Here is a 21,930-nt window from a genome sequence, read left to right on the forward strand (position 1 = left end):
CTTGTTCAGTCCTGAGAACTGCTCCTTCAGCTTTTCACATCTGGATTTAATTGGAAAGACATTAAGTGCACTGGAAAAGCATATTTCAGGGCAGTTCTTTATAGACACCCCTATTAAAGGAGCTGACGGCTGTAGGTTCAAGTGGGACGAGCAAAGACAACATCTCCAAAGTCGAAAGCACGAAATAATGAAAGCCGCTGGGAATGAGAGGTTCCTGTCCGAGGCTCACATTTACTCAGTTACTTTGGGAGAGAAATGTGGCGAGATGCCTGCCAACTGTGGCACGCGGGATCAGCACACGGATAACCGGGCCTCTCGGCATTTTCCTGGCGCAATGCCTGCCGTGCCTGCTCGCCACAGCCTTGCGTGCCGGTGTCTGGATGCGTGATACACAAACATTTTAGAGGAGCAAGAGGGTGGTTGGTAACTGCAGATGCCATCACCTTCTTGCGTCATCATCCCCTTGAGGGGTGGTGACAAAGAGTCCCCGGGGCCACCACACCCTGTGGTATCTTGAGAGAGAGAACAAAAGCAGCAGCCAGTGAGCTTGGAGCCGAGACACCACACACGCAGGGATGATTTTAGCCATGTCCCCCACTCCAGCACCTTCTCCTGATTGAGCATGCGCTGGTAGGTCTTAAATGCACACGTCCAAGATCAAGAGCAGAGGTCCCTGTGATGGGCAGCACTATGCAAACAGTCCCCATTTTCAGATGTGGGCTTGTGTTCAAAAAGATACTGAAAGCCAAAGAACAGTTTTCTTCAGAGAAATACGGATATCTTTCTTTATCTGTATTATAACTGCAAGCCCTAAACTTTCTAGCCCAGGAGCAGCTTAAATCCTCTGACGTCCTAGCCCCCAAATGTCTCATTCACCGGGGGTAAAATGGGTACTTAGTTTCCTCTCTCTAGACTCTCCTTCTCATCTGTGGACTTGGTTAAACAGAGGTCCTTAACCTCTTTTGAGCAATGGCCCCTCTGGGCACTCTGGTGAAACCTGTAGACCTCTTTGTGGAAGAATATTTCTAAACTACATAAGTAATAATAAAGTAAAAATACACAAGATTTCAATAAATTATATTGAAATATAATTTCATATTTCAATATATGAACATTTTGAATGTTCATATATTGAACATTTTGATCAAATGCTTTAAGAGTATTTATGTTATGTGAGAGTAAATATTTCAGAATAAATTTGTGCTGTAGTAATAAATGGATTTATTAGCACGTGGACTAACAAGATCTAGCAATTGGTCTAACAACTATACTTCTGCTGTAATTCCAGTATTTCTAATATTTTGCCTAAAGAAGTGCTAAATTTCCATTACATGCTAATACACACCCAGAACATGTGATGTCCTCCCTGTCTAAAGTCACAGAGTCCCTAAATGCATGGGCCCCAGTTAAACCCCTGTCTCGGTGAGGATGCCATCTTCTAACCAGCAGCTGTGGACTGTGGCTCTGTTTCTCAATCAGCCCCTTGCCTCCAGGAGTCTCGGCCTCTCCTTTGGCCCTTGTCCCGCGCTGAGTGACTTGGAAGGTGTTTTGGCCTCCCTGCAGCCCCAGAGGGAAGGTGGTGCTTCCTTCGGTGTTTGTGGAAGGTGCCAGCAGATCAGGTCAGAGCAGAGACCTGGCAGCAAAGGGCAGTGAGGGGGCACGAGGGAAAGGCCTCTCCACACCCCAACCAGTCAGCCCTTCTGGGCCCAACAAGAGTGAAGGCCTCTGCCCGGAGAAAGCAGTGTAATGAGGGGTGTCATGGTGTAAGATCCACAGAGACATCAGGTCAGTCAGGAGGAGAAGATGCTTTGTTCATTCCAATGGCCTCCCAACTGGTCTCCCTGCCACTGCCACCCTCCAGCTGTGGGCAGGTGGGTCCTTTGAAAACACAGAAGTGGGCATACCACTGCCCCCATTACAGTTTTTTTTTTTGTTGTTTTTTTGTTGGTTTTTTTTTAAATTTTATTTATTTATTTGAGAGAGAATGAGTGAGAGAGAGCATGAGAGAGGAGAAGATCAGAGGGAGAAGCAGACTCCCCAAAGAGCTGGGAGCCCAATGCGGGACTCGATCCTGGAAGTCCGGGATCATGACCTGAGCTGAAGGCAATCGCTCAACCAACTGAGCCACCCAGGCGCCCCCCATTACAGTTTGAAATGACACAATGGCCCTTATAAGCTGGATATTTGCTTATAAGCTTGAATTTGGGAAGAACAGAAAATTTTGATTTCTACTATAGATTTACATGATTAAGAGACGGCTTTAATTGCCATGATTTTTTCCCCCTTTTTGGAAGTATAAGAACCATCAGGACAATAGAACTTATTTCCAGAATTGCAGAAGAAAACATATATTCCTTATTTTGATTTAATCACCATACTTATTTAATGAGCATATTCTGTGCAATTTTTTCTCAGATTGTCTTTAACTTTGTTTTTAAATGACCTTCAAGATAAACTATTAAAACATTAAAAAAAAAAAATCCCTTCAAATTCAAATGTTGAAGGCTCATCCCCAGTACCTCAGAATGTGACTGTGTTTAGGGAGAGGGGCTTTAAGGGAGGCAATTAGATTAAAATGGACCATTAGGGTGGGCAGACTGACCAGTGTCCCTATAAGAAGAGGAGATTAGGACACAGAGAGACACACCAGGGATGCACATGCTCAGAAAAAAGACCGTCGGAGGACGCAGTGAGAAAGCAGCTATCTGCAAGCTGGGGAGCAAGGCCTCAGGAGAAACCGGCCCTGCCATCACCTTCATCTCGGACTTCAGCCTCCAGAGCCCTGCGAAGATAACCCTCTGTGGCGTGAGCCACCTGGTCTGTGGTACTTTGTTGTCACTGCAGGCCCTGCAGGGCCTAGCCAGCCTAACTCTTTAGCTTCCTGGGAAGACAGGCCCCATTCCCTCTCACTGCTCCAGGAACAGCTGTGCCTCCCTGTGGGACACAGACATAAAGGCACGCTGCCTCTCATCCTGGTGCCTCTGCCATTCTGGGCCCGATGTTGGATGCCTCTCTCCCACACCTCCTCATCCTCTACAAATGCTTGGGCTGCATGCCTCCCCAGAAGACTTCCCTGTCCCCGCCAGGCTGCAGGCCCCCATTGCGCACCACCACCCCCTACCCCCCGCCACCGATGGCCGGCTGCACGAGCGTCACTGACGCATGTTTCTGTGCTCCCTGTTCACTCGGGGGAGGATTGTCTTTCCTTCATCTTTGTGTTCCCAGAGCCTGGCACAGTACTTGGCATAGGCCCTGGGACCCGGCATGCCATAAGGTCAGCTAAACAAGTTCATGTAGCATCTTCCAGCCAGATTGTCCGCATGCTGAAGATATTCTGGGTTCAAGGCCAGGGCAGGCCATTTACCAGCTCTGTGACCTTAGAGGAGTCCCAGGACCTCTCTGAGAAGCAAGTTCCTCTGCAAACGGTGGGCTCAGGTCCAGGGCAATGATCCTCCACCCTTTGAAGACCTGTGCTTTCTTTTAGCAAATGTTTAAAACATATATATATGTGGAATTTTCCTCCAAAATGATTTTTCCCAAAATGATTTTGATCCATGAGTTCCTGTAAACTAAGATGATGTTGCCAAACTTTACTCTCTCTAGTTTAGAACTCATTGATGCTGGAGCTAGGAGGGAGAGGACTCTTTCAGAGTTTTTCCCAGGGTCCTCCCTGGGAGAGTCCCATCACTTCCCACAGGTGCTAGTCCAATGTTAAGTCAGACTAGAACTGTGTTGGGAATGGGCCGCTGACCCGGCATCACACCGGGTTCTTGGAGGGATGGCTGTGAGCCAGCAGATCCTTTGGTCAGTATTGCTCCCTTCTGGCAGTGAGGGATGGAAGAAACTATACTTACCCTCTCTTGTTTAACTATGCCAACCTGTGGCAGTTAATAAGGCCAAAACCTGCCAAGCACATAACTTTTTAAAAAATAAACAGGTGCAAAAATGTTTATATAGCCTGTTCTTATAAACACAGGGAAACCCACTCTAGCCTCAGGTGCTCCAACAGGTTCAGCTCGAGGCAGCTGCATCAATGTCCCATCAGCAGGACCTGCCAACCCTACAGGTGGGTCAGGTGACTGTCCCCCAAGGAAGTAGGCAACTCGAGACGATGGAGCTCTAGACCCAAGGACTCCTGAGAAGGAAGTCCTTCCAGGGTGCTGGACTTGCTGATACTTGTTCTTCAGTAAGTCAGAAAAGGTGCTCCCATATTATTTTAAGCAAATCCCTTACCTTGAACACTACTTGTTTTACCAAAATATAGAAGAGGGACAGAGCTAGAACAGGCCAAGGAATCCAGATTTCTCACATCTACTTCCCATAGCCAAAAATTATCCCATGCTCAGTGTTCACACAAAAACAGATTAAGGGGAGAGCGAAGGAACATGTCCATGTCCTTAGTTCTCAAACTCATGTGTTGTGGCAAAAATTCAGTGGCACTGCACAGACATGGTAAGCTCCTGCTCTGCTAGGTACTGGGTATGAAAACCTGAGTAAGAAGATATGGCTTATAGTTTTGAAGAGCTCCTAGTCTGCCACAGTAGATAGACAAGTAGATAATTTTAGTATGGTGTAGGAAGTGGTAGGTATCTGCAGAGAACAGACATTTGGGCCTAGTAAAAGGCTATAGGCCAGCTTCCTAGAGGAAAGATGTCTAAGTTGGGTTTGAAAGAAATGCCAGCTAGGTCAAGACAGGTGAGGAGGCCATTTGGATGCAAGCAGAGATATTAGAAGGAGAAAAGCACCGAGGTAAGGAAGAACATGATGCATGTAAGGCAACTACAAGCAAGTTAAAGCTACAAAAAAAAATGAAATAAGAGGAAGAAGGGGAATAGCAGAAGCTAAAACTCGGAGAGGTGCGCCGTCATGAAGTCACTGGGAGTCATATTGCCGTACTCAACTCTTCCACTGACAACAAGGAGCCACAAGAGGCTCAGACTAGAGCGACTGGACTGGATAAGACTGGGTATTTGCTAAAATAATATTGGAAAAATGAAGTTTTTACTGATTTTTATGATGGTCATAACATGACCATGAATGTTGCTTTTTGTTAAAGGGAAGAGTTTAACACCATAAATGAATTCTTTAAATATATCCCTCTAAATCCTGAAACTTGTATTAAGTGGAAAGTCCTCTGAGATGCCCAAGGATTTTAGAGAGGGAATTGAATTTTTAGTATTTATTTTGATGCAGAGAAGTTGAAAGGTGTCAGCTGAAAGCCCCACCACTTGATGCCCTAAGTGCCATGTTGAAGCTCGTGGGACTATAACAGCATGTCTTGAGAGGGAAGACCAATTAGCCTCACGTTTCCCAGCGGATGGTGAGCTAGACCCTCTCACTTCATTTCCACGTGGGGATTAAGTGTCATCCAGCCACCCAGAAGTAGGAGGAAAGAGAAAAATCATGCTAACTTCCAGTAAATATGGCTTCCCCACATGTGGAGGTGGGTGGCAGAGCTATTCTCTGAAGAAGCCCACCTCCCCTGCCAGGGGCAGCTCCTGTGCTTCTTTCCCCTTCCAGGCCCTGGTGACTGCCTTCCTGTTCTCTTTCAGGCAGCCGTTACCCGAAACTTGTTACAACTTTTTCAGAAAGCAATTTGACAATATAGAAAAATTTAAATTTATCTTGTAGATGTTATTTTCACAAATTATATGTATAAGAATATCCTCAGGAACCTTATTTTTAAGAGCTAGAAGCAGTCTAAGTGCCTATTAGTAAGAAACTAATTAAATAGATTATGGCACAACTGTGCAGGAGAATATAATGCAACTATTAAAAAGAATAAAATAGGGCCGGTTTGGGTGGCATGAAAAGATGTCTGAGGTGTCTTATTATTATATTCAGAAGAAGAAGCATAGGGATTCCATTTGAGGAAAAAATAAAAAGTCCATGGTTGTATATATAAGAATATAACAAATGAAATACCTGGGAAAACACAGACAAAACATAAATAGCAGTTATTTCTGGAGTGTGGGATTGGAGTTGATTGAAGGGCGAGACAATATGAGGAACTGGTCTTAACATTTAAGTATTTTTCAAAGTTTTACGATAAGAATGATTCATTTTAAAGTTAAAAATACTACTTTTTTCAAAAAGCACTGTTCTAATTTTATTTTGTTTTTAATTTTTTTTTTACTTTATTTTCAAATAGTTATAGATTCACAGGAAGTTGCAAGAGTAGTACAGAGTGGTTGTGTGTACTTTGTCCTGCAGTGGTCCCATTTTATTTTTCTATGGCACAATAGCCAAGCCAAGAGGATGCTATTGGTACCATGTGTATATGATAGGGCTATACCAGTTTCCACATGTATAGACTCACATAACGACCACTGTGATCCAGGTGGAGAACTTGTCCATCTTTACCGAGATTTCCCTGGTGCTATCCCTGTACAGTCTAGTCTCACCTTCTTCCCACTCCTCCTCCCATGCCATCACTAATCCTTGGCAACCACCAATGTCTTCTCCATCTCTATACTTCTGTCATTTTGAGAATGTTACATAAATATAATCATATAGTAAGTGACCTTCACTCAGCCTGATGCCCTTAAGATCCAACCAAATTGTGTGGACCAATAGTTTGTTCCTTTTTATTGTACAGTCATATTGAGTTATCCCATGGCGTGGAGGCACCAGTTTATTTAATAGCCCATCTATTATGGGGTATTTGGGTAGCTTCCAATTGTTGACTATTACAGATGAAACTGTTACGAACATTTGTGTACAGGTTTTGGTGTGGACATAAATTTTCATTTCTCTGAGATAAATGCCCAAGAGTGTGATAGGAGCATTGTATGGTAAGTTTATGTTTCATTTTTATGAAAATGTCAAACTATTTTCCAGAGTAGCTGATCCATATTTACATTCCTATCAAAAATGTGTATGATATCCAGTTTCTCTGAATCCTCTCCAGCATTTGGTATAGTCACTACTGTTTAATTTGGCTGTTTTAATAAGCTTGTGGTCTTAATGGCTAGTGATGTGGAGCATCTTTTCACACGATTAATTGCCATCTGTAAACCCTCCTTGGTGAACCATCTCTTCAAGTCCTTTGCCCATCTTCCAATTGGATTGTTTGGTTTTTACTCTTGAGTTTGAAAATCCTTTATATATTCTAGATCCTAGTCCTTTAGTAGTCACACAGGGGCTGCTCTTGCTTCACCTGAAGCCGAATGGAGACAGAAAGAATAAGGTTCTAGATTTTCATAATGTTCTATAGTCCTGCTTATTCACCTATAACTTCTGGCTTCCTTCTCAGTTGATAAGGAAGTCGGCTTTATCCTTGGGGAAGATTTTGGTTCCCTTTTTATTCTTGAGATTGGGGTTCACTAGAAAACCTGCACCCTATCATTTGTTTTTCAGGAACCCAACCTCTCTTCCACTCAGGTGCCTTCTGAGAGGTGAAGGGTACGAGGATTTTCTCCTGTGAAGGCTTCTTGCATAAAGACACAATGAAAATTAACAAAGTTGGTGCCCCATGCCCACTGTTGGCATGTGGTCCCTGTGTTCTCTGGAAATATCTACACAGAGAGGCCATCTTCGGGAAGGGAGAAAAATCCAGGCATTTCTTGGCAATATTAGAGCATAGACGACCAGTCTTAACATCTCCAGGTTCACTCTGTTCACGTGGCACCCCATATCCCCTGACTACAAACTGAGAATTAACTCTATGTTAGAGCTCTTGCTACAGCTATCAGAACAGATAAGACCAAATTCTACCCTACTCTGGAGACTTACAACTTAGCGTGAGAAGAGAGATGTGTAGATGCCTCAGCAAGTGAGTGCAGTAACATGATACCACCACACCTGCTTCCTCTTCTCCTCAAGGCACTGCCAGATTTAGTACCCAATGTGGAGATGGGTGTAGTCATGGAGTTAGGTGTAGTAATGTCACCAGGTCCTGGTCAAGGGAGTATGAGTGCTTTCATCTTCTTTCATGAAATCCTCCTACATACTGCCTTCCGTTTTATTTTCCCACCCACTGGTTGAAAGGAGAGGACCATAATGCTAGCCTAGAAGAGGGCAGAGTCACAAGATGGAAGGGGCCTGGGACCCTGCTTGACTAGGATCCACAGTCCAAGAACACCCAGTTGGCCCTTTCATGATTGTTGAGATTCTGGGGGTATTTGTTCAACAGTTAGCTTATCTTGACTAATACACAGAACACAGAAATCACAAGTCACTGCTCTCTTCCAAAGACGTCATAGAGGAGGTGCCTGATTTCCCTGGGGGCTCATCCCACACTGGATCTCAGATAACATAAGTACTACTTAACTTTTATAGATCAGGTATTGCGTTGTTGCTTTTTATGCTTGTCCTCATTCATTAATTTTTCTCTTTTGAAATACCCTTTTATCTTTACTTGGCTAACAATACTAGCTACACAAAGCATGAAAGTTGCATGCTATCAAATTCCAAATGGCTTATTGCTTTTAGCACCCTCCTCCCCCCCCTTTCAGCAAATTCTTCTAGCCTTTTGATAACTTAATTTATATCCTTTCCACATATTCATCCAAAAGGCAGCTTTTAAATTCTGGCATGGTCACCCACTCTTCCTCCTGGGCTTTGATGCTACCAGATGCTAGAGCAAAAACATTCACAATATGCCTACAATCTATTTCAATATATAATTCTATCCAACTGAATGTCAGGCATTTCTAAAGAATGCTGTTGGCTGATATAATGTCCCTTGCCCAAGTTAAGGTTTTGATTTGAAATTGAGTATTGGAATGCCTTGTGTTACATTTTGCCCCCAATTTATAAATCTATCACAGATTCTCTCTCCAATCTATCTTGCCTCCTTAAAAGATTAACCATTAAGAGTAGAGTTTAATGTGATATCTTTAGAAAGCAAATGAAGAAAAATATTTTGCTTTTGAAAGGGAATGTACCCTCAGGCAAGAGAAAAAAATTCTCTGCCTCTTAATACACGTTGGGAACTGCCAGTTGTCATGCTTACAGCTTAAGATGGATTAGGATTCCATCACTGATCATCACATAAATTCTTATACTTATAACCTTACATCTTCGTCTGCAGCCAAGCAATTAGAAAAAAAAAAAATCAACCCTTGTGTTTGGATATATTAGAATGTGTGGAGCTGTTAGAGTACCAGCAGTTTCTTGAAACAACTTAGGAGAATTTTTTACTTAAGTATTTGGCAGACCTAGAGCGTATCCCCAGAAGTATACTAAATTTCTTTTCATTTGCGGGTGGAGGTAGATGAAGAGGACCATTTGTGATCATTATTATTTAACACAAAGTAAGTCTCTTTCTTTGATTATATTGTCTAAATGAAGATGTTTTTAGGAAATTAAGATACTAGTTTTCCTTTGAGATGACTATTTAACCATAGACTTTAAAAATTACTTTTACTGGAGTTTCTAAAAATTACCAAACCAAGTGCGATATTAGCAGCAATATGCTTTTCTTTCAGTGATAGTCAGAAAAAGAAGATATAGTTTACTTGAACTTTATAGTGACTTTACATTTCTCTTAGTTTGAAAAAGGGAGAAACACTTTCTAGAAAAAAATTACAGTTAATTCCAATAAAGTTCCTTCCAAAGTTGCATTATTGGTATACAGTAAGTTTACAACACATGAGAACACTCACTTTGGAGACCTCTCGTTATACTTCATTTTCTCCATTTAAAAGACTAACATTTAGCACCTACTCATTCCACCTGAATAATCAGTCTTTAAACATTAAGTGAATGGTAACTTCTAGGTTTCAATAAATAGGGGAAACGATCTACTCCCTAATTTCCATAGGGAACTTCTGAGAATTAACAAAACTATATATATAGGGCATGTAGGTATTCTTGAACATGGCCATTGTCTTTAATTATTTATTCATTCATTCTTTCAAGTCATTAATAAATATTTATTGAACGTATACTGATTTAGGAGCAGTAAGCACTGAAAGGGAGACAGCGTGAGGAGCTGCAAGAACACCCGGCTAGGATGGGGAGGTGCAGCTCATCTAGGTCCTGTGGTCATGATGAGTGACAATTGAGTAGAGAACCAGAGGGAGTGAGGGAGAGAGCCCATGCGAATAACTGGGGAAACAATCCCAGGTCTAGGGAAAGCATATGAAAATCCTTGAGACAGGAATGAACTTGGGGTATTCTATAAAGAGGAGATATGCTGGCATGGCTGGAGCTCCGTGGGTATGGGCAGCATGGTAAGGAAAATGTAGCTGGGTTAGGGTCACCTACGGGTTTGGATCTAATCAGAAATTGGCATTTTGTTCTGAGAGCAACCAGAAACTCCTGGAGGGTTTTGAGCAGGATCTTGACCTGTTCTCATCTACGTTTCCCACCTATCACTCTGGGTGTATTTGAAGAAATGGCTTTAGGTGAGCATAGATACAGGGAAATACGGTTAGAACGCAATGGCATGAGTCTTGCTGAGAGATGACAGTGACCTAGGCTGGAATGGCAGGAGAGCAGGTAGCAAGACATATTTGGATTCTGGATGCATTTCAAAGAGAAACCAACAGAACTTGATAACGGGTCAGATGTGGGAGGTGAGTGAGGTTGATTCCTAATGTTTTTTGTCAGAGCCACTGGTTGAATGAGGATTACATGTCCTGGGGGAGGAGTGGTTTGGAAGATGGTAATCTTGAATTCGGGTCTTGGCAGATTTTAAATGCCTTTTACACACCGAAGGGGAGAAATCCGCTGGGCAGTTGTATTTGAGAACTCTATGGCAGAAGGCCAGGCTGAAGATAGGAATTGGGGGCCATCAATGTTTATAAGGGATTTGAGTCATAGGCCTCAGTGAAATGATCTAGGGAGAGAATAATGGTAGAGAAGATAAGAGGCCCAAGGATGGACTTAAAAGTCCAGGCAAGGCAAAAGCCAGCGGTTGAGGAAACTAAGAAGAGGTGCCCAGTGACCTAAGAGAAAGAGCAGGAGGGTTAGAAGTCCCCCCAAAACCGATTAATGTTAGAAAAAAATATGAGGTTGCTGATTAACATACATTCATGTATAGGTTCTGGTGAGCCCAGTGAGTATGGGGTCCCAGCCTATCTGGGTTCCAGCTTTGACAGTGACCCTGAATTAGTCTAGCTTCAGATCTTGGCCTCACCTAAATGGTCCCCATGTTGAGGTCAGTCCTCCCTGCTGAGTCCAGCCAGAAGTCACCACTCACCATCCTACCTAGACAAGTCTTCAGCCTCTGTTGCTGGCTTGATACTCCCTTCCTCTCTACTGCTCCCCCACCACCCCACACGGGGGGTTGGAGGAGGCAGTGATCTAGCTGGGGTGTCTAGTTCCACTGTGGAGCCAAGATCCGAAGGCTTCTCAGTCATGAGAAGAGGTGGCCACAGAGTCTGGTCAGCCTGAATCCCCGAGGTGAGAAAGAGCTTGTCCAGGTCAAGAAACAGAAAAGAAGTGAGCACAGAGCATTTGGGGTGAAGAGGAGAGGTACCTAAGTCCCTAAGGGTGGGGAGAGGTCTTTGCAGGTTTTCAGTGATGAGTGACTTGCCTTAGAGCACAGCTTGCTTGGAGTGGGGTGACGGGCTCCTTCTGTCCTGCCTGATGTGGCCAGCAGAGAACCAGTGCCCCAAGAAAGCACCCAATGTAGCTGGCCCCCTTTCTTCCTGCAGCCCAACCTCCCCTCCCCTGGTTGTTTCAGTCAGGCCCGGGCCTCGCCTTCTTGGGCCCAATACCAGCTGGTCTCAGGAGAGAGCAGGGCATCAGCCCTTCACAGCTCCGTGCGACTTTCAGTCCCCTGCTCAAGGAATGATGACTTCAAACACCAGGGTCTCTTCTCAGTCTGCAGTCAGAAGTCGGACACCGTCTCCTGTGGTTAAAATCAAGGTGTTGGCAGCATTGTGTTACTTTCTGGAGGCTCTGGAAGAGAATCCATCTCTTGGACTTTTCTAGCTTCTGTCAGCTCCTCTCATTCCTTGCTCCACGGCCTTAGCTAACTCGCCCTTCCAAGCCTATAAGGTCACATCCATCTGCACCTTCTTGTACAGTCACATGTCCCTCTCTGGCCGGCACTGGCCGAGGAACCCTGAGGTTAAAGAGGACACTCCTGGCAATGTAGGCTCATTGCTCCCTCCCCGGGTTCCGGTGGGGAGTAGGTCCTGGACAGCATTGCCATTATTCTGCATTCCACGAGACTCCCAGATCTTAAAAGATGAATCAAATACAACGCATGAACTGTTGGGATGTAGATTCAAAAACCAACTTTAAAAGACATCTTTGAGACTATCAGGAAAAGTTTTACATGACTTGGGTATTTAGATGATAGAAAGGATTTGTTCTCAATTTTGTTAGGTGTGATCATGGCATGTGTCTTTTCTGATACCTGATTTGGAGTCCTCTGGGAAAACATGAAGATACATGAAACCAGATTGGCAAAATACTGATCATTCTTAATCTGAGTGGTAGGTGTGTGGGGGTTCAGTATATTATCCTTTGTACTTTTGTGAATGTTTGGAAGTGTGAGGCTAAGGAGGCCACCAAATGCCAGGATGGCCACCAAATGCCCTAAGAAAAGAAATCGGGCTTCTGCCTGCCTCACCCATTAAGGGAACCAGTAAGGCCTACAACCCACCTGCCATTACCGCCTTGGACTCTATTTCGGTACAACTATAATTCAAAATTAAACAAAACTTTATAGGTTATATCGTTTGACCATCACTCCCTATTGTTCCCAACTGCCCCCTATATCCATGCAATGCAAGAGCACATGAAATGCAGTAAAAATTATGAAATAACAAAAAACAAGAAAATAACAAAAAAATAAAGAATTTTTAAAAATTATGGAATAACTGTATGTCTTTTTCAATTACATACTCAAACCTAGTTGGAATTTCTGTGTAGACAGAGCAGTGTGTGCCCATGTTCAGGGGCAATGCTTCTCCTCTTTGGAGGAGAATATCAAAGAACCATCGAGTACCAAAGGAACCTTTGGGGCAGGGCAGAATTCAGGCACCATTGCTCTCCAGAACCAGGTTCTCCTTGGGGGGAAGAGACTCCCCTCTGGTCCTTTATTTCAGGATGTGCCGCCTTGAAGGTCTCAGGCAAAGCCCCCATTATGGGTCTTCCCGGGGAAGGTTTCCCAGGCACTTTCTTCTTAGACCTCACACTGGCCCAGGGAAGGGGAAGCATTAGTTACAGACCCCAAAGAGAACAGAAGCCAAAACCCAAACGATTGACATTTCAAAAAGTCAGTAGCTATCATCTATAATCCTTGCAGGTAGACTGTGGGACAGGAGAACCTTCTCTCACATGGATGATAGAGACCACCCAGCTCTGCTTTCCTGGGACTGTTTGTCCTACAGCATATTGGCTATAGGTAGAGAGGCCATGGGTGCGGGTGGGAAGGGTGTGTAAAAGGAGGAGAGAGAGGCTCATAGGAGAGAAGCTTTAGAGAATGTCCTGAAGTGAGAAAAAGCAAGCAGGAGCAAGATGCTGACTCAGAGTACAGAGAGAAAACAGAAAGCAGAAATGTGTCTGTGAGTACTTGTCTGTCTTAGGGAGCTTCAGATGGAAACCAATAAACAATCAACCAAGAAATATTCCTTGAAGATGTTCTATGAACATACTGTGCTGATCTCCAACAGGAAAATGGCTTGGCTGGCCAAGGGCTGACCAACTATTTGAGACAGGACACAAATACATTGAAGATAGCCCACAGTTCAGGGAGGCAGATGGCAAGGGCCGTCAGAAGTTCATAGGTGGGAGACAGGCTGGAAATCAGGGAAGTCCACCCTGGGAAGATGAAAGACTTCAGGAGCAAAGGTGTGGAGGTAAGAAAACTCAGATGTTTTCAGCAGACAAGAGGTAGACCCATCAGACCAGGGCAGGAGATCCATGTGGGTGGGGCTTCTGCAATGCTGGTGTGTCTCCAGGCCAGCTGGCTGGGGAGCTCTTGATAACACTGCCAGGTGTTCCTGAGGCTGGTGACTGATCTGTTGATCTGGGCGTCACACTCTGGGAAACAAGCTGTAATGAAATTGCAGTAAATGCAATTGGAGAGTAGAATGGGGCCAGCTGATGGATGTCAGGCCAAGGATACAGAGTGTTATTAGGTGGCTGGAAGTTCTTAACGGCTTTTGATTAAGGAGTGGGCATAATGTTAGAGTTCTCTTAGGAAGAGAGATGGGTAAGCAATGCGCTAGAAAAAGTAATAGTAATATATAAGAAATGGGGGCATAAGTGAACATGGAGAACATGGTCTCAAGAGAGAAAGGTATAGTATGCCTGGGTAGCTCAGTCGGTTAAGCATCAGCCTTCAGTGTAGGTCATGATCCCGGGGTCCTGGGATCAAGTCCCATGTTGGGCTCTCTGCTCAGCAGGGAGCCTGCTTCTCTCTGTACCTGCTGCTCCCCCTGCTTGTGCTCTCTTTTTCTCTGACAAATAAAGAAAATCTTTTAAAAATTAAAAAAAAACACAAAAACAGAAAAGTGTGTAATAAAAGCTCTCATTTATAGTCCAGGAATTAAGCCCAAGAAGCTCAGAGAGGTCCAGTAACTTGCATAGACACACAGCTGGCCTACAGTAGGACTGGCATTTTAGTCTAGGCCTGAGAGACTGCAAACACCATGTTCCCCACCCTTCCTTTTCAAGATAAGAGGAAGAGTAGATGAGTTTCTCTTGCTGCTTTGACCAATGACTAGACTTAGTGGGTTAACCACACAAACGCATTATCTTAGAGTTGTATAGATTAGAAGTCAGACAGGGCTCTCCCTGGCCTAAAATCAAGGCATCAGCAGTTTTTTGGTTTGATTTTGGTTTTGGTTTGAGGGGAAAATTGGTCTTTTTGCTTTTTTGCCTTTTCCAGCTTCTAGAGACCCCCTACTTTCCTTGGCTTGTGTTCCCCTTCCTCTGTCTTCAAAACTAACAACATCACTCTGACCATTTCTTCCTAGACATATCATCCTCTAGACATATCATCACCAAAGCCAGGAAGGATTCTCTGATTTTAAGAACTCATGTGATTAGATTGGACTCATCTGGATAATCCAGAATAATCTTCCCATCTCAATGTTTATACCTCAATCTCATGTGCAGAACCACGTTTTTCCATGTGAGGTAACATACGCACATTCTGGGGGTGAGGACATGGACACTTCTTGGTGGAGGGGGGAAAGCATCATACTGCCAAGCACGGAGTGACACTGCTACCACTGATGGACACCTGCCTTTGCACCCAGCAGCATGTTGTGGTAACATGCCATTATAGAGGGGACTTTTTGTTGGATAACGCAGGAATTTTGAAAGGAATGATGTTGGTAGAACAAAACCAGTGTGGTTAGAGTAGACATGGCATCATGATACCACAGCTGATGTTTGTCCTAAGCACTCACAAACGTTCCTCAGCTCTGTCAATCCTGCCTTAAGCTTGACTCTGTATCATTGTCAAGGCTGACGTGGATCACCCAATGTAAGAGCCTGACCACCCAATATAGAAGATGCCTAAGTCTGTAGTGTGAGTGCCCAAGTTTGTACCAGTTTCCCTAGTTCTAGAGCCAAAATTCCTGTTCTCTGCTTTGGTAGATTGCCTAAAACTTTTGTGTCTTCAGACCACCACCTGCCTTTTTTGTTGTTGTTGTTGTTGTTGTTTTTTTACAGTGAATAGCCATCACCTAAGCAGGCTGACATCCCTTTGTTCCAACAGTAAGCCGTTCATAAAGTACCAATTTTATGGAAATGACATGAACCAATAGGACTGTGTGAGCATAAACGAAAAGTGCAGGCTCTATGAAACTGTTAGAATCAGGGCAACAAATGGTTTAATTAAAGCTCAGGGTGATCCTTTTCATTTTATTTTTTAAGTCCTATCATCAGTTCATCTGCAATGTGGTAGACTGAGGATCCAATTTAGAATTCTAATTTTCTCTCTTTGGTATCTTTTATTTTAAAGAAAGGGAGACTTGTGTTTTGTTACAGACCTTTCAAAGCCAGAAAATGATAACTAGGGATGTTAAAATTCACATTCTTGGGGCAATAATGCTTAAGCTTACGGAAGAACCTGCTGGTTTTCAGCCGCTGAAAGGATTCAGTAGAGAGCCAGTCTCGAAGACTGTTGGGATGAGAAGTTCGGGGAGTCCTCAGCTGCAAATAAAGACATTTGCCGTTTGAAGCCCCATCATTTTCTCATTTAAGAAGACCTTTCTAGTGAGCTGCACATATGACCGCTGTGTGCATTTTGAAAGGAATCTAGCCGTTAGAGCTGCTCCCAGGAAGAGCTCCACATGAGCAAGCACTTCGGGGGAAAAAGGCAAAACAAAACAAACCTTGAACACTGACTTAAAAATGAAGGCCACATTCAGGCATGTGTGACTGCCTCAACTTTAATGGGAACAGCCTGTTTCTGGGATTCAGGACGTAAAATTGGTGGGAAAAGTGTGAAATGAGGAGAAAAAAAAAGGAAATAAAAGAATCCACTGGACACTGTGTTTAAACACCACAAGAAGAACAGTGTGTCGTAAAAGGATGAGCTAAAATTCTCAATTTTGCTAGCGAGGACCATTGTTGTCTCTCAAAAAATGTTTTAATGCTGTTCCATTAAAATGTAACTCTTGGAGAAGAAAGCAGGAAGAACAGGCACTGGTTCCAACACATTTTGCTCATTGCTGATTAATGAGAGGAAAGTTAGAAATTGCAGAAATGGCTGGGAAGTCTCACCTCCATTGTGCGGACATACAGACACACACACACACAGGCGCGCGTGCAAGCGTGCAAACCAAGACCAACAAATAGGCATGGAAAGTATCTTCCTGGCATCTTGTTTCTGGCATTGCTATAACTACGCACAAAACAAGTGATCCATGAAATGGTAGCGACATCTGTTCAAGAACCTGTGGGGCTTTCCTCACAAAACAGTTGTAAAATCTGTTGGGGACCAAAATATTTCTACGTATCTATGTGGATGCTTTCTTTTAAGGGAAACACATACACACACACACACACACACACACACACACAAATGGATACAAGTGTTGAGCTTAAAAGACAGGAATAAGAAAAGGAAATGTCATCCACTTCTTTAAAATGTTTTTTTAAAATTTTTCTGCTTTCAAACCAAGCTACGTGAATAGCTTTGACTATACCTTTCTTTTTTTTTTCTTTCCTTTTCTTTCTTCCTCCTCCTCTTCTTCTTCTCCCCCTCCCCCTCCACCACCAGTCCTCCTCCCCCTCCTCCTCCCCCTCCTCTTCCCCCTCCTCCTCCTCCTCCTCATCCTTCTTCTTCTCTTTTGGAATCCCAGAACACATAAATGGTCATAAAGCTAAAGTTCGAGATTCTGCTTGGTAGACTGCAGTAACATACGCTTGGATGCTGAGCGAGTTTGTTTTGATTTGGTAGGAAACATTTTCTGACCTTGGAAATGAAATCATTGAGTTGTCTCTTTGTCTGTGGCTGGAGCCACATGGAGGGTTCTGGGTACTTACGTGAGTGCATCTTTGAAATTCTCAACTCCACGGTGTGGGGGAAATTACACAACTTGGATTTAAGCATCATTTCAGGATGTTCCTCATTAAGCACCCAGATTTGCCTCCTTCCCACGATTCCCCAGCATTAGTTCACAGGGATCACACAGCAAACCGTCCAGGCTGAGGAGTGAATGGAGACAGGAAGGGCCTCTTCTTCTCTATTTACCCTCTCAGTAGCTCCGTACTCAGGCTTTAGATGTCTCTCCAAATGAGAGTTACTTGATTTCACCCTCACTCCAGTGTCCTTTACTATTATGTAGCGTTTTTATAATCTGTTCTTACTTTTTTTTTAAACAACGGGCCTCTAGCAAGTAACAATTTATTCCGTTGGAATAGTTTAAACATGGACATTTTGTTGATTTTACCATCTCCTGGACAGATTTGGCTGTGCGTAGGAAAATGTTTTTGTGGACTGTTCACTTTCAGCATTTGTTCACAAAGCCATTCCATTATACATTGTTCTTTGGAATGATTGATAATTGAGTCTTGCTAAATGAAGGGGGCTATTTCGGGCATTGCTGCATTATCGTATTCTGGGAGCCGATTTGCTGTAGAAAGTGAAGCACGCCCATCTCCCAGATGGCATCTTTTCAGCTGTAAAGTATCCTCTCTGGGAAAGCGGTGGCCGATGAATTGGGGGTAGGGTGGGAGCTCCCCAGCTGAGCTCATGACCAGTGGGAGAGGAAGCAGCAGGGCCAGTGTTCTGATAGGACCTGTGGGAGGAGGCACCTGGTCAACAGCCCCTGCCCATCTCAGCTTTCCTAAACATAGTTGGCTTATCGCTCTCTATAAATCACTGCCGAGCCCTCCGTCCTTTCTCTGTCCGTTCACCTTTGCAATCCCAGCACCTCCTCTTGCTGCAGGACCCTACAGCCCACGGGCCCAGGCCAACCCTGCAGCTTGTTTTTCCCTCCTTCAGACAACCCCACGCAGGTGAGGAATGAAGCTTCTCAGAACAAGGTGGGGGGGGGGCAAATAAAGTAAGCAAGACTTAGTACCCTCGGAATGTTAAGAAATGGCAGTCAAGTTACCTTGTTGGGGAGTCGGGGGTAATTCTAAGTGACAAAATAATTCCTATAGCGATTTAATTTTAGCCCAAACTACAAGAGTCAGAGAAGCGCTGAACGAGCCCTCAGAAGTCAACCTAGGGACCACAAGAAGGCTGGAGACTGGCAGCTCCCTGTGGTCCCCACAAGACAACAAACCCCTTCTCTAGAAAATGGGGATGATTATACGAACTGACCTCCAGTAACTATTGTGGGGAATAATTAATAGAATGAGTATGGAGGAAGGAATAAGAGTGAGCTGGTAATAATGATATTGGAAAAAGTCATGTTGAAATTGTCTAGGCTTGAAGGAATTGAGGGGATGTGGTCAAGAATGTGCAAATCTGGGTTCAAATCTCTGCTCTGTCATTCGCTACTCGTGTGACCTGGAGTAGGTTACTGAATTCCTCCTGGGGAGGACCCGCCTGCGGGGCTGTGGAAACACCTGCTGTCACTCGGGTAAAGGCCCCGGTCTCATGACTATGGCAGAGTGATGTTCATCAAATGGTAGCTATTGCTGTTTACAGAGAAGATAAATGACCTTCATTGTCTTTTTATAAATTAGTAAGAAGTCCTCTCCTATTTATAAGCAATTGTATTCAGGGTTATCAATAAGATGTGGGTTGAATTATCTCATCAGATAAATAAGGGAATGTTATTTGGAAGCCTTTAAGCATAGCTTGGGAGGGAAGAAGGCACGCAAGAATTCTGAAAATCTGTTCGTGGCATTGAGTGAAAGAGCACGCCGCCATTCCAGCCTTCAGTACATTCTTTGAGTGATGACAGGCATTTTGAAAGTTCACGGGGACCTGCTTGACATGTTGATAAAATCATCCAGGAGGTTTTGCAAGAGCTAAAACACCGAACCTGCTCCCTGAGACCTGGCCTGCGTCTCCTGTGTGCATCTCCTATTGGATGGAACAGAGCAGGTGTCACTGGCTCCTGGACTTAGTGGAGCAGGATGTTTGGTTCCGGGCATTCAGGCAGCAAGTACCCCAAAAACAACTACGGAAAATGAGCTACAATTAGGCTATGAATGACTTTTGAAAATTGTTTTTGAAAGTTGTTTTTGATTGCCATTTTGACCTTGTTGGTAGTAAAACAGAACCAAGAAGCCCTGGTGCTCTTGTGTGTCTCGTGCAGCAATATCACATGGCCAGTTTAAGTTTGGGGGTACTGAACAGCCCTCCACAATAGTTCGTTTGGGAAGAAATTGATAAAAACTAGCATTCCTGTCAATAATTCACATACTACAGGATCAGAAAAAAGAATGGTTCATTTGTTCAAAATTGTGGAATATACCAAGACCTGTAAGTTCATTGGTGCCCTTCCCATAAAGTCGGGCTATCTGGAAAGGTCAGGCATGGACTGGTCTGGAGAGCTTAGCAGTGAGTGGGCCCAGTGCCTCACCCCATACACGTATGCGTGAGGCGGGCCTCCAGAGCTCAGGCTCATGTAACAAGCCCTTGGGAGTGTGCACACCCACGGGGCTGTTCACAGCAAGGCACCTAGGAAGTGCATCTAGCACCCCAGCATTTCAAGACTGGGAAGGACCTCAGCTGTCACTCAGTTGAATGAATCTCAACGAAAGCCAAATCTGGCTGCAGACTTCCTCTGGGGGAGGGGAATTGTCCAAATCTGGATCTTTTCAGAGTCAGCTTAATTTTTGAAAGCTGACTCTGGTGGCTTTTTGAAAGCCACCAAAATTACTCAAAGCCAAATCCAATGACTAGAGTACACAGTCAGGATGGACAAATGAAGAAGGTGGGGCCATAAGATGACAAAACTGGGATTGCCCCACAAAGTGGTTCTGAGAGGTTAATTCCAAAAGCACCTAGAGGAACACTGCTGCTGTGGTCACAACCTCTCTGAGGGCAGAGGGAAAGTGCCTGTCGGGTATTTATTTATTATTTGTTTGTTTATTTATTTATTTTCAGGTCAGAGGTTTAAACATGTGCCTGCGTTTTGGCCTAGAAATTCAATTTCTAGGAATTTATCATAAGGAAATTATTGAGATGGTACACCAAAATTTTAACCATCAGAAAGCTGGATGCAGCTTTAATAACAGCTTCAATATTGGGAGTGTCCGAAATGTCCAACGGTAGGAACCGGCTAAGTAGAAGAGGACGTATCGAGTCAACATGCTGGGCAGTCAGGCGAAATGATGCCATTGACATTGGCTCTATTGACTTGCAAAACTGCTTGTGTTCAATGGAAAGAGCAGCTTATAAAACAGTGTCAAGATATGATCTAGGTGAAAGCATGTGCCTATGGGAAAGAGATAGGGAAGCACATGGAAACATTGTAGTAAGTGGTAAATGGGTGGGTGGGATGGTGACTATTTCCGCATTTCTTTTTGGCTTATACCTATTATGATTGTCCTGTAATGAAAACTATTTTTATAATACAAAGATAATAAAAGGAAACACCACAGGAGAAAGAGGTTCTACTTTGCTTAAGGAGGAATTATGATGGACCTATAACCGAGCGGTTTAATCAACAGCAAAGTATCTTCCCCCAGTTCTGGAGGTTGGAGGTCTGAACCCAAAGTGTTGATGGTGTTGGTTCCCTCTCAGGGCGGTGAGGGAGACTCTGTTCCAGGCCTCTCCATAGTGTCTGGCAGTTTGCTGGTGATCGTTGATGTCCTTTGGCTTTGGTTGTACCACTGCAATCTCTTGCCTCCATGTGGTATTCTCCCTGTGTGTGTGTGTCCACACCCAGAGTTCCCCTTCTTATACGGACATTGGTCATATTGGATTTGCGCTTACCCTGTTCCAGTAGGACTTCATCTCCCTGAAAACTGCAATGACCCTATTTTCAAATAAGGCCACAATTTGAAGGTATTGGGGGTCAGAACTTCAATATATAGATTTTGGGGGAGGGGTACAGTTCAACCAGTAATGGTATCCCAGTGAGAGAGCCACACTTCTACCCAACTGGAAAGAGCGCTAACCCGCCACCTAGGCCTCTGTCAGCCTGCTGTACGGCTTGAGCAGGGGCCCGGACCAGTGGGGTCCGGCACTGACATCCCTGCTTGATTCTCCTGTAAACCTGAAACTACTCTAAAGGAGTTACCTTATTACCTTAAAAATTAAAATCAGAAACTATATTATGAATAATGACATTTATAAGGGATCACACACTTAGTCAGCTACCCCAAAGGGGCCCTTGGCAGATAAACGTTTGGGAAACCGCAAGAGTTAGTTAGCCCTTTCTCAAAGGCAGTTGAGAAGACACAGATGACCAAAGTGTGACCCAGCGGGATGTCGAGGATTCAAACAGCTCCAGCCGCTCACACCTATCTCAGACTCAACAAAGCCCTCCTAATGGAGCTTTAAAGTGGTGCCGTGGGGGGGAGGGGAAGAAGAACCAAATTCTTATTTGAAGAAATAACAGTTTGGAACATGCACAAGAGTGTCAACAAGTTATGTAG

The 21,930-nt window shown here is 44.0% G+C and overlaps 1 protein-coding gene across 11 annotated transcripts in view; it reads left to right on the top strand.

Annotated features, from left to right (window-relative positions):
* The window catches only part of STAU2 (staufen double-stranded RNA binding protein 2), a 322,366-nt gene that overhangs the window by 296,963 nt on the left and 3,473 nt on the right, over positions 1–21,930 (top strand). The window lies entirely within an intron of this gene.

Source organism: Martes martes (genome assembly GCF_963455335.1).
Source record: "Martes martes genome assembly, chromosome: 4".
In the NCBI taxonomy this organism is placed as follows: Eukaryota; Metazoa; Chordata; class Mammalia; order Carnivora; family Mustelidae; genus Martes; species Martes martes.